Source organism: Armigeres subalbatus, chromosome 3 (assembly GCF_024139115.2).
Source record: "Armigeres subalbatus isolate Guangzhou_Male chromosome 3, GZ_Asu_2, whole genome shotgun sequence".
NCBI classification, from domain to species: Eukaryota; Metazoa; Arthropoda; class Insecta; order Diptera; family Culicidae; genus Armigeres; species Armigeres subalbatus.
The window spans coordinates 242,815,044-242,827,681 of NC_085141.1; the positions used below are offsets into that span (position 1 = coordinate 242,815,044).

The window sequence follows — 12,638 nt, forward strand, 5'->3', positions numbered from 1 at the left end:
CGGGGACCGGTATGTGTGTACTTGCGTTCTGGCTACGACATGTACATCATGGAAAGCAGGACTCAGTGCAGGTTTGCTAGCTCTGGGTTTAAATTGGCCAGCAATAAAATTCATGATTCAACCTCGGTTTGTGCAATATTTATTTACATTTGCGGTATGACTGTGGGAGTTGGTTTTATCATGTTTGGGTTTATAATCTTGACGGAATTACGAACACCTTTAGGAGATTTAGGTAAAATTGTCTTTCTGATCCATAAACATACTTTTTCGGCGTGGATGATGAAAAAAGGTTAAAAGTCATTTTCATTCAAAAGGTTTCAATGCAATCTGATGAATAAAACACTGAAAGGCGAATAACCTGAGAAAAGTTCTTCTCCCATCAACATCAGCTCCAAGATACGGCGAAAGAAAAGTGGAAATCATCATCGTACTCATTATCACCAAAACCGGAGTTATTGAATTCGTCGCACCCCAATCCGTTCTCCTTCAAGTGGCATTCTTCAACAGCGAAGGATCCTTTTCGAGGACTTGCCTTCGGTTGGGTACCTACAGCCAAGCGAATCCTTTTTTTTTTGTTGCTTTTCTGCCGACGCCGACTATTATCGGTATATTATTGCACCGGGATGGCATTATTTTCGCTGGTCTTTGAACACACTTCCACTCGATAAATATACTGGGCAGCACGGGGACGGGGTAAGATAAGCGGATGAAACGATCCCGAACCCGATCCCCTCTGAACGCCTAGACACATTCGGGAAAGACATTTCCTATTCACCAAGAATATAATTTCAAATGTGTGTGCACAGTTTGTGCGATAGCAAACTGTTGAATCGTTTCCGGTCCTTCTTCTGTATCCACGGCATCTGAGCAGCAGCCGGGATAAATATTGCGCGTCTCGGTCCCGTGGCCCTGGCTGATGGGCCCGAGATATCGATCGCTCTACGCATCGACTACGCACATTTGCTCTGAAGATGTGAGGAGAAATTTGTTCCACTCCATCGAACAAATAACACATAAATAAGTCCTTGACACACCCGTTTTGTTGTTGCCAAGGTATTGCCCCTCTTGCTCGGAAAGATCCACAACAACAATTCGTTTTTCATTCCGCTTTTCCGTTTGCTCTATACGGGGACAAAACCATTATTTGGTCGGAATCAATAAGTTACCGCAAAGCGTTCGTCCGAAAGTTTTATCGTCAAGTAGATCCCTAAATAGAGTGAAATTGAGAGTGGATGATATTTTGGTTTGTTTGGTTTGGTAGCAGAAAAAGAACTTTAATAATATTGAAGTGAAGAAGTTGGATAGAGTTTGGTTAGATGTGATAGAGGTTGAAAATAACAAATAATATGAGGAAATCGAAACCCCTTCTCGTGAATATTACATGAGAATGCGGGTGAAGTTCAATAAATAAAATAACTTTACTTTTTATTTCTGAGTTCTTAAGTTACGATGTGTTCTTAGGGTGGAATGATGAGCTGAAGTGCGTAACCGAATCGCAGAGATTAATTTGTGCTTGTTGGACTCTTATTGGTACACTTTATGGTTGGAGGTGCAAGTGGTTTTACATGTTGGTTAAATTTCTTTCAGTAATCCGAGCATTTTACTCGGTTGATTAATGGATATTTACATAAAGAATTATTGTATATTAATAAAGTCAATTGTTTGACTACCTACTTGTTTAATTATCTTTCGTCAAACTGATTGAAAACTCAAATTATTCAAATCGAGTGCTTCAATGCTTTCTGATAGACACCACATACTTCACCAGTCAAAAACACACACACTGCCTTTAAGGTGAGAAAGGTACTAGAATATCATAAACATAACACGCTCGTGTTTGCTCGCCATCAAACGCAAAAACGAACAAGTAAATGATGCGATTTTTTTCAGCTCCACATACCGCGTTACAGAGGCTGCTTTGGAAAGTATGCTATTTATTCTGCTGGGAAGTTTCCCCCTTGCTGAGCGATGGTGGAGCCACAAGGACGAGGAGCTGGAGATTTCCACCAGCTGGAAGGTGCCAACGGCAGACCATAGAACCACCGCACCAGTTTAAGTGTTCGGATGAAGTTCCATCCATATTCCATATGTGCCGAGTGAGAGCACACATCGTCTGCCGGCCGGGCCGGAGAGCGCCAACGTGCGGTTCCAGGGAAAGGTGGATGGTTGCCTTACGTGCCGACACATTATCACGGAATTTTTCATCGGCAGCTGGTTTTTTTCTGCTTTTCCCGTACAACAAAGTTGTACCGAAAGGCTGTACTTTCATTACTACAAAAAAACGTTTTATGATTCCATGTGGCATTTGACTTTCAGTTCGACTAACTGAGTTGTGTATATCTGTTTAGGTATTTTAAATCAATTTTAAAAGAAACAAATAGTATTTAACTGGCAAAATGGTTCCATCGTAAGCTCTTAAATTTGTTCCGAAAGTGTTCTTACGTTCTTCTATAGAGGTTGGCGTTTTGACTAATAACAAGAAAGACAATATAATTACCAGGTGGATCAATGAGGATTTTTCACTGCTGGATACTGCTGCGAGTATTTGGCGAAGAAGACCCACAAAGTGCAGCGGCGGCGGCGAGAGTAACGATAAGTAATAGGAACCAGGCGATTGCTCGCAGGAGTTTAGAATCTTTGTTGTGGCGAGGAGAAAAATCGCTGTCGCTTGCCCGGAATGGGGAACTTTCAACTGTCGTTAAACTTTTTATGTTGCCCGTGTAGTTCGACGGGAGTGTGCAATCCTCTGGGAGCACAGGCAGCGAAGTTTCGGAGTGGTTCAGACTGTTCGCCGTACATTTAAGTAGACTGGTGTGTGTAAAATGGCGAGTAATGATGATGATTTATCATAAAAAATTAAACTGCCATGGCTCGGGAAGTGACGTCTTGCTATAAATTCATGATTTTCCACAGAGCAATTTGGTTGTTTGCTGTTGGCTAAACGTTGATAACGTTGATGTGTTTTGAAAGAGATGCTTTGCGGTATTTGCATTCCTAGTGCTTCTGACAACTTCGTTAAAAATAACCTTCCCATGAAATCAATGAATCTTTTCGAATCATTTCACTGACGGCTGATTAATCTGGTTACGTTTATTTCTTTTAACTTCGGACTAGAGTTTGTAGAGGTGCGCGCAACCGCCAACGGTTTTTGATATCACGCCACCGCTGGCAATTTTCCATCGTTAAAAATATGTTTCGCTGTCAATTCTAGAAATCAATTTTGAATCTTAAACATGTGTTTACCCAAGAGGCCACTCCAGGTTATTTTTCCTAAGCAACGAAGTGATAGATTTTATAGGGGAAATTACAGCTTTGGAAGGATTTTTGTTCTATTATCGGCAGGGGGTTTTCTATAACTAATTATGCTCAACTTTGGCCTAAACACTCTTTGCATACCAAAGCATATTGTGGCCAAGTTTTATAAAATTTGGTCAACTAAAACCCCCCTGACAATAATAGAACAAAGCCTGCAAAAACCGTCATTTCCCCTATATAGATTTTCAGTAAAAATCATACCGATTGCTGTCACAATCGTACCGGTTGCTGATTGGTTGAAAATGACATTCGATTACTTCGATTGGTGGTGGCGCGTTTTTCGTAGGGCAGCATGTTGTTAGTTTGGCCGTGTTGCAGGTTTGTAAAGTTGATATTAAGGGTCTGTCTCATTTGGAGAATTAAACTGAAATTAAACTTAAAAGTGACATTTCAATAATTAACAAATAACCCTGCTCGCAGAGCAAGATTACTTTTGACAGATATCGAATCATTTTGCATCGATGTCTTATTGGAATTGCTGGGCAGCACCAGCCATTCGTATTATCGGGTTATTTGCTAATTTTCGAACTGTCACTTTTAAGTTTAATTCTCCAAATGAGACAGACCCTAAGCAAAATACGTAAATGTTTGAGTTTCAGTTTTTTGGCAAAAAATGAGTTTATATTGAACTGCAAACGCCATATTAATTATTCTCAAGGGTTGTAAAGGTTTAAAACTGTTGATTTTAAGCATTACGATTCACCTTTCTGTCATTTTCGATCTCGAACAAATATTTACATTAGCGAAAACTTCTCTCTGTTAGTCTTTCGCTTCTCTTACATCAATAATGAATGGAACGGAAAGAAAAACATCAAGTTTCGATACATGATATTTGGAAGATTTTGCACCAAATTACTTTGGCTGCACTGGCGACCGCACCTCGTCAGAGCCACCGAATAAAAAACAACAAGGCAGTCTCAATTGAGTTGGCACATCCTATCCTAGGTTTTAAGGTTCCCCCAAACACACGCGATGCGACAGTCGCGACGCGATTCTAGCGCTTGGCGACAGCGATTCTGTCGCCGTTGGTATGGAAGCGTAAATAGAGCATTGCCTGCAGCGACCCAACGATAGAATCGCGGCGACTAGTTATCGCCGTCGCGGCGGTGAAATCGCTTAGGTTTGGGGGAGCCTTTAAACAATTTTTGTCGCAGACAATGAGACATCGTAGTAAGCCTTGCGGGCGGTCGGTTGTGTTTCAATTTTTGGCAGCATAGTTTTCTAGCTGTTGCTAAATCGAGTTTTTTTCGCCTAGGGTTACGCATGTCGTCGGACAGATAGCTTCCGCAGAGTGCATGAATCTTTGTTCTGTGTTCCGCGATTTTTTAGTGTCTATAATTTCACTTTGTATGCGTTACGCAGGTGTGTTACGTATTAAGCTATCAAGAAATCTCGTGAATTATTTAATAAAATGTATGGTATTTGAAACATATTCACTTTGATATTGAAAATATAATTATAACAAATGATATGATATGGAAATATGCCTATTTTTCTGATTTGTTTCAAAGAAACAAATGATTTTAATTGAGGAAGCATGTACAAAAAAATCTTCTCAGAAAAGCAAAAACGTAAAAATTTAAAGGGATTTCAAAAATTTCTTCTGTGGAAGCTAGATAGCAAATGTGAGCATGTTTTGAGACACTAATGGAACGTACACACGGTCAAGCAGTTTGACCAACATTGACTCCACCTCTCGTTTATTCAAAGATCCATCAAGTTTAACCAACAGCGGCACGAACAATCAATTTATTCGACCAACAATATCACACACGAACGACCGAAGCACCAACTTGAGCACCAACCATCAAAAAATATATGAGGGTTTTTGCAACTTCACTAAACATGCTCAAACATGTTCGGCGAACCTTGACTCCACCCCCGACAACTCAAACCAAAATCAAACCGTTTTAATTTTTTCCAACCGAGCCGCCAACTGTCAAATGATTGTTCGAACAACTTCACACACGTTCAAACAAAGCAGCAACCGAAGCGTTTTCTGGGGGCGGAGTCAATGTTCGTCAAACTGCTTGACTGGTGTGTACGTTGCATAATAGACCACTTATATGCATGTATGTGTGCGTATATGTGTAAATTCTGAAATTTACTACCATATAAATTTCACTCATTTTTAAGGTATTAAACAAGTTTAGTTTTAACAAATTAGGCATCGATAAGGCGAAATATATGTTATTATTGAACGCTATTGAGTTTCGCTCAGATCAATGACTGATTTAGTTAGTTCTGGATTAATTAATATCGAGGTCTCTGGAAATTACGAGTACAATATATGCAACCAACGTTACGATAGTTACTAACTATGTCACAATCGCTATTCAATCCGACGAGCGCCTTATAGATAGGCAGCATGAAGTACAGTGCGTTATCATTCGTTGAGTTGTCACTCAACCCATGACATCCGCCTTTGGGTAGGCAATTATTTTGTCACTTTCACGGTGAATCGCCGTGGGAAGTTGAGTAGTTTTATCTCGTTTTAAATACTGGAGTCTGTAAAAAATTTCCTTATAACTAAGGAAGGGTCAAAATCTCACTGTAGGTGGATTAATCTGGGTTTTTTTTTATGTAGGAAACGCGAGTGGGCCTTTTTGGAGGGTGTTTTTAATTGTTTGTGTTGTGCCATATAAAAAACCAGAATAATCCACCTAGCAGTGAAGATGCATTTTTTTGGCAACATAAAATGTAGTAAGAAAAATTCATTAGAAAGGTCAAAAAAGCACTATTTGTATTAATTTTAATGCATTGCAGCATTTTATTTAAGAAAAAATCTATTTCGAAATTACAATGTTTTTCCTATTCTGTAATGTGTCTTTCTGTGTACTGGTCATGATCAAGTATTGTACCGTTTTTTTGTTGATTTAATATTATAGTTCACATTATAATGAAAATCTACGTAGTTATCTACAAAACCATCCCCAGTTTAATCTGTAAACCACCAAAAAGATACAGAGCTTTATAGTTTATATAAATCAAATTTTAAAAGAAAGAGAATAAAGCAAGTATAATGAATAAGCTTTCGATTCATCCAATCCCAATTGTTCGATTTAAGGGCAAGAAATTTTCCTAAAAATGAAAACTTTACCATATTTTGTTGTATTACAAGTTAGAAAATGCGAGCATAAGATAACATTATTTATTCACAAACCTATTTTCCTTAATGCTGTAGATCTTATAGAGTTCTAATATATTATCCGGCTATAGTTTAATTGATACAATCGATGTGAAATGAACATGATAATACTTAATTTCCATTTAATCTTGTACCGTCAAATGGGGGGAAGATGATCATTGAGGCGAAGATGATCATTTGATGTGTCAGTCAAAAGTGTCTAATTTTTTTATGAAACGGTAGTCAACAATATTATCCGTTCAAGTAATGTTACCGCTAGGTAGAAAATCCGAGTTTTTCGATTATAATCATGAAAATGTATTTTGTGAAGAAAGAGAGAGATAGTCATAAATGACGCTATTTTCGTTTCAAATATTGACAAATATTGAATTCAACATTCATACAAATAACCTAGTGTATTTTGACTACTACAGGTCATAATGATTTTAGTAGAGCTGTCTTGATCAACTTCACCCCAAAACAGATTACTCAAAAAATGTGTGATAATTTAATTTATTTTAATAAATGCGAACGCATTTCAGAAAACTAAAGTTGTTGATTATTGCAACGTATAGCAGTACATGTTTTGAAAATATTTGTTTCGATTTAAAATGTAAACACACATTGTTATTGCATGTTTTGTCTTAAAAATGATCATCTTCCCCCAGATGACGGTACCACACTAATGTGCATATGCAATGATAGTCTGGTGGAATATAAATATAAGGTCTCTCGATCTAAAGATTATTAATCTGTACCATTAGTTCTAGTCCTGCATTGTCCATTTTTGTGTTATAACCGTTATTTTATCTGAATCGAAATAAAAGAACAAAAGCTGAGCTGATAAAATGAGTAAAAACATTGCACCAAGATGAAAACGTAACGCCTGCCTGATTTGGACGCAGCTCTGCTGCGCGAAACGTTAGCCTAATTTTGACCTTTTTATTTTAGACGAGTTCTCTCCTAAACTCTCAACTGAATGATAAGACTTAGCCAAGAATAATAATTCAAGACAAAATTTTCAAAACGACTTATCTGCTTTTGTAAACAAAGATTCAAACGACGATTTGACGAATCTGATTGCCCTCCCACGCAAACCAACACCATCAACAGGTAGCGGAAACCTTCACCTACCTATTGATGGTGCTGGTTTGCGTGGGAGAGCTATCAGATTCGTCAAATCGTCGTTTGAATCTTTGATTACAAAAGCAGATAAGTCGTTTTGAAAATTTTGTCTTGAATTCAGGCCTCTTGCACTTTGGCACTCTACACTCAAAATAATTGTCACTTAATTTCCACTATAAAAATCAGGTAGGCTTTAAAAATCGACGTTTATGATGACCTTACATGTGTCTAATAAAACTTACTCACATGTCATATGCATACCAAAAAGAAATGTAGTGAAATTTAAATTAAAACGTAGAAAACAATATCTATGTTCTTTTCTAGTAAATACTACTTGTCACAAATGTATGAAAAATATATGAGTGGGGTACTCAGACTGAAATGTATGTTTTCCATCAATCGCTAATGAAAAATTGTTCAAAAATGTCATAAGAGCAATTTACAAAAATAAATGTGAGTATGAAATAAATATTTCATTACTCTGTTTTTGGTCCCGTCCGCTTCTAGTGGACGGGAATTATTATCACTAACACGGATATTTCTCAAACTATAATGCCAATTCACTTAAAATCTATGTGTTTGTTGAAATTTCAATTCACTTAAATTTAATTACATTTTTCAAGCGAATTGAGAGCTGTGAGTACCATCACTAACGAAATATTTAAGTTTTACAATCGAACCTAGATGGAAAAAATCTACATATGTTTTCCAGTAACTTCCAAGTGAAAATTATTTTGAGTGTAGATAACAACGTGTAGAATCGAAATACGGGTGAGAAAAAGTAACGAAAATTAATCACTACCGGGCGAACTGTAGTGAGATTAAAGGATAAACCTTCGAACGAAGGTTTTTTTTGTTGGGCTAGGTTCCGAAGACGTCGTGGTCGTTGTAAATCCACATCGATAACCTCAATCTGCCCACCACACACGTGTAACCGGAGTCGACACCAATGAAGCGCTGAAGCCGTGGATGCATAGGGGGCACACCAGCAGTAACATCTTTGCAGCTTCGAACATCTCGCCGACCCGGTCACGTTCCGTCGACAACGAAAATATCAAGTCCCGTTCCGGCACCCAGCGGTCGTCAGTGCTCCCGCTGCCGGTCTGTAAGTTCATCACCAACCGAAAGCAAGTCTCGTTCCGGCACTCGGTCGACTATGTCCCCGCTTCCGGTCTGTAAGTTCGTCATCAACAGAAGTCTAGTCTCGTTCCGGCACCCAACGGCTGACCGTGCTCCCGCTGCCGGTTACAAAGTGCGTCAGCAGACATCAAGTCTCGTTCCGGCACCCAGCGGTCGACGGTGTTCCCGCTGACGGATAGAAAGTTCATCACCAGACTAATCAAACCTCGTTACGGCACCCAGCGGTCGACTGCGCTACCGCTGCCGGATAGAACGTTAGTAAGCAGGCCACTCGAGCGGCGCGCAAGCGGTCATCCGATCGCCGAATCTTCGCAGTAGCGGTAAGCAACGACGGTTGCCAACGATACAGGTCAGACCTTTCTAGTTTTATTTATTGAATGCGCATATCAATAGCTAGGTTAAGAATATTTCTAAAATTAAAACGAAAATGTATGGATCCACACGAACTCAGAATAGCTACTTTTGCTAAACGCAACCACACACCTAGCCAAACGATGTGAGCGAATGCCAAAACTGCAATATCCACCTGAAGTTTTTTTCCTCTTAGATAAATAGTTTGAACATGCAAACTACTTTGTTATTTCGTTGAGGTTGTTTTTAGAGATTGGATCACGATCGATAGACCCGCCCTGAAAGAGTTAGCTTGGACGGCTTCACATGCGTTTCCGCATCACGCTCTAGGGCGTGTTGGCGCTTAAGCGGAAATTGTAGATTGATTTTAGGGTATCGGTCGAAGCCGGACCGAGACAGACAAGCAGCGTGAAACCTTGCGTGCTCCAGGGTACCAAACTTCCGTTTCAAACTTTGCTCCAATTCCACCTGCTCTCCATTGTTTCGGACCTCATGCCAATGGTTTATAATTACCCCAACCTGGTAACATTTGCTTTGGTTCCGTATCGTATCGTATCGGCCAGGCTCGGAATCGTACCAAAGTAAACATTACAGTGTGTATTTATTAAAATAGAGAGAATTGCTGATCTGGGGGCATTTTTCTTATTATGATATACACCGTGTCCAATTCTCATACAAATTCAAACTTTGATTATTTCACATCAGATATTCAGATTTTAATACTAATTGTTTTTATTGGAAGTGAATGTAATATGGATCAATTACAGCATGTGTGCCTTTTTTATCAGCTTCAAACATTTTTCAAAACTATCGCAAGCGGCACGCACGTAAAACTATGGTTTTGGACTGGGCCAAAATAAAACACTTTATGCTCGATTTTTTTGACAGCATATATGATCGCACAAAATAATCTAATGGGCTTACATCTGGTGAACTGGGAGGACATTCTGCAGTTTTGCCCAAGTTTAGTGTATGAGATGCCACATGGAATCGTCCTTTCCGAACATTTTCTCTAAGCTTGGCCAAAGGATATTCTGTAGCACTTCCGTTGTGTAATAAATCTTAACACCATTCTTGAGCTTGAGCTCGATTAACGGCCCTCGATTAACGATCGACGGCAAATGGCCGCGTATTGCTGCATTGAATCATAATTCCTTATAAGGAATAAAATATCGAGGAAACAAAGCACTCAATTGTTAACACCAATGTAAATTATCCGAATTGTTTATGTTCTGTAAGCTGATTATACCAAGGAATGGTCCAGTTTGAACTTTTTTTCCAGCAGCAGTCGTTCCGGCTCCGCAGTTGAAATATTGAAGAAAAACTTTATGAAAGGATTGATGAGAATAGTACTGTCAGCACTCCTGTGGATTGGGTCTTGTTTTGAACTTCAATGTGTAATAATAGTGCAGTGGTTAAGTACAAGGGCTCTCGATCTAAAGGTCGTGAGTTCGAACCCCAGTTTGTGCATCCTGTTTTTTTTATGTCAAGTCCAAATAATGGTATAATCGTTTCTGTGATGTTTATAATAAATCGTTGGAATAAGATTGAATACGTTGGAATAAGTCGAATGGACATTTAGTCGATATCAAATTATAGAATCAAGAATCTTCGTACATTTGGTCGAAAGCGGATTTCCAAATGAATAATCTTGATACATTTAGTCGAATGGATATTTGAAAGAAAGGAACTTTAGTCAATAATAATGAATATTTTATTGCAGTACAGTGATCGTTCACTAATTGGGGCACGACCTCAACCCAACTAGCGAAAGCCGTTCGCTAATTGGGGCGTTTTGGCAAGCGTCAATGTTGTTTACTCTTTGCATTGAACAAAGGACCCCGTCAAACACGGAAACAAAACGTCAACGCGTTTTTGACAACACATTCTGACGTTTAGCTGCTTTTTAATTGGGTTTCGCCCCAATTAGCGAACCCCCAACTAGAAAAAAAACTCAATTAGCGAACGTTCACTGTATATCAAAAAATAACAAAATCATTACTCCAATGTTGTCCAAAGAATTCTGGGTTCATAAAAAAATAATAATGGGAAAACGGTGAATATTATCGACAGCATATTGACTTTAGTAAACCCCTCTAATCAACTACGATGAACCTATACCACCTGGCCAAAATATTTTTAGTCCAATAGACCAATACAAAATGAATTCCCCTACGAAAATCTGATGTATGTGCGGGTCGTATTTTTTTAACATAGGGTAATGCATTGATGCACGACAATAGAGGTAATAAACTATAGAGGACACTTGTCGCTGTCGTCACTGGCGAAACATCTTTTGCTGGCGAGGATAGGGCACTAAATGTCAACAAAGGAAAAATCAGTACGTTTTGACAGATAGGTACCCAACATGTTTGGGGACGATATCAAAGGGAACCGCAGCGACAATCGTCCTCTATACTTTATTACCTCTATTTGCACGACCCAGCAGTATTTAGTGCTTTCCAAGCTACCACACGGGAGTTTACTGCAGTGTCGGACTCGACCAGTGAAGGTGATACAGACTAAATTCCCTTGGGCTCCACCCATCATTTCCCTTAGGAACTGCCTCCCAGCATTACTTCTGGGGGATAGGCAAAAAAGTGGGCCGATCCCGGCGGTACTGCAATAACGGGTCAACCCGTGGCGGAAATGGAGCATGCCCATAACCATTCCGCCCGTTTCCAAAAATCTTAAACTGACTTTGTTGTCTCCCTATGGAAGAGCTACGTTAAGCTGACAAGAACAGATATTACACTTTGCCTTTAGGTCGAGAAACGATGAACGCAAAATGAACTTTTGTTCCAGTTAATACCCCGCTCAAGTGTCAAAATCCTTTAGGTGGAAAAATTTGATGAACTCCTGCACAGGCTGAAAGTGAATTTAATACAGAACTTATTATTGTATAAATATTGAGTGAAAGAAAAAGTATCAATGAAAAGAATAAGAAAACCATTTCCATGCGATCTAAAATATTTCCATTCGACTAAACGTCCTTTCAACGAAATGTCATTTTAACAAATGTCATTCAACTAAATGTCAATCAACGAAATGCTCCAAAGCCGACTACGATGAAGTATTGGCAAAATAACTATGATATCATAGGTTTTTGAGCTTGCCATTTCTGTAGGATTTTAATTTTTCTATAGCCCATTAAGGTCTTCAGAAGTTTCTGCTTGCTCAGATGAAAAATCTCCTGTAGCTTTCGCATTCGAATTATCCATTTTATCAAATTGTCTAATAGCGGCCGAAATTCGCTTACAATTACCTAATTTCCATTCAACTAAATGTACTTTCGACTAAATGTCCATTCGATCAAAAGTCCTTCCAACTAAATGTCATTCGACCAAACGTCATCCGATGAACTGTCCCAAAGCCCTTTCCGTATACTTAGTGTACGAGAAAGGCAAAACATTGTTTTTTTCTCCATTTTTCCATTTTAAAATCGAAAAAAAAAATGTTTTTGAAAACTACTGCAATGCATTCAAATGAACGCAATAAATGTAAATTGATGAAAATAACTGAATCTAACTCCTTAAAGTGCAATTTTGACCTCTCTTATATGCTTTTCTCGTAACATTTT

At 38.8% G+C, this 12,638-nt stretch overlaps 1 protein-coding gene and 1 pseudogene across 3 annotated transcripts in view; one reads left to right on the forward strand and one right to left on the reverse strand.

Annotated features, from left to right (window-relative positions):
* Nucleotides 1-12,638, forward strand: part of LOC134227414 (uncharacterized) — a 351,756-nt gene that overhangs the window by 296,279 nt on the left and 42,839 nt on the right. The gene's annotated exons all lie outside the window — the stretch shown is intronic.
* LOC134228202 (U2 spliceosomal RNA) lies at nucleotides 11,654-11,837 on the reverse strand (annotated as a pseudogene).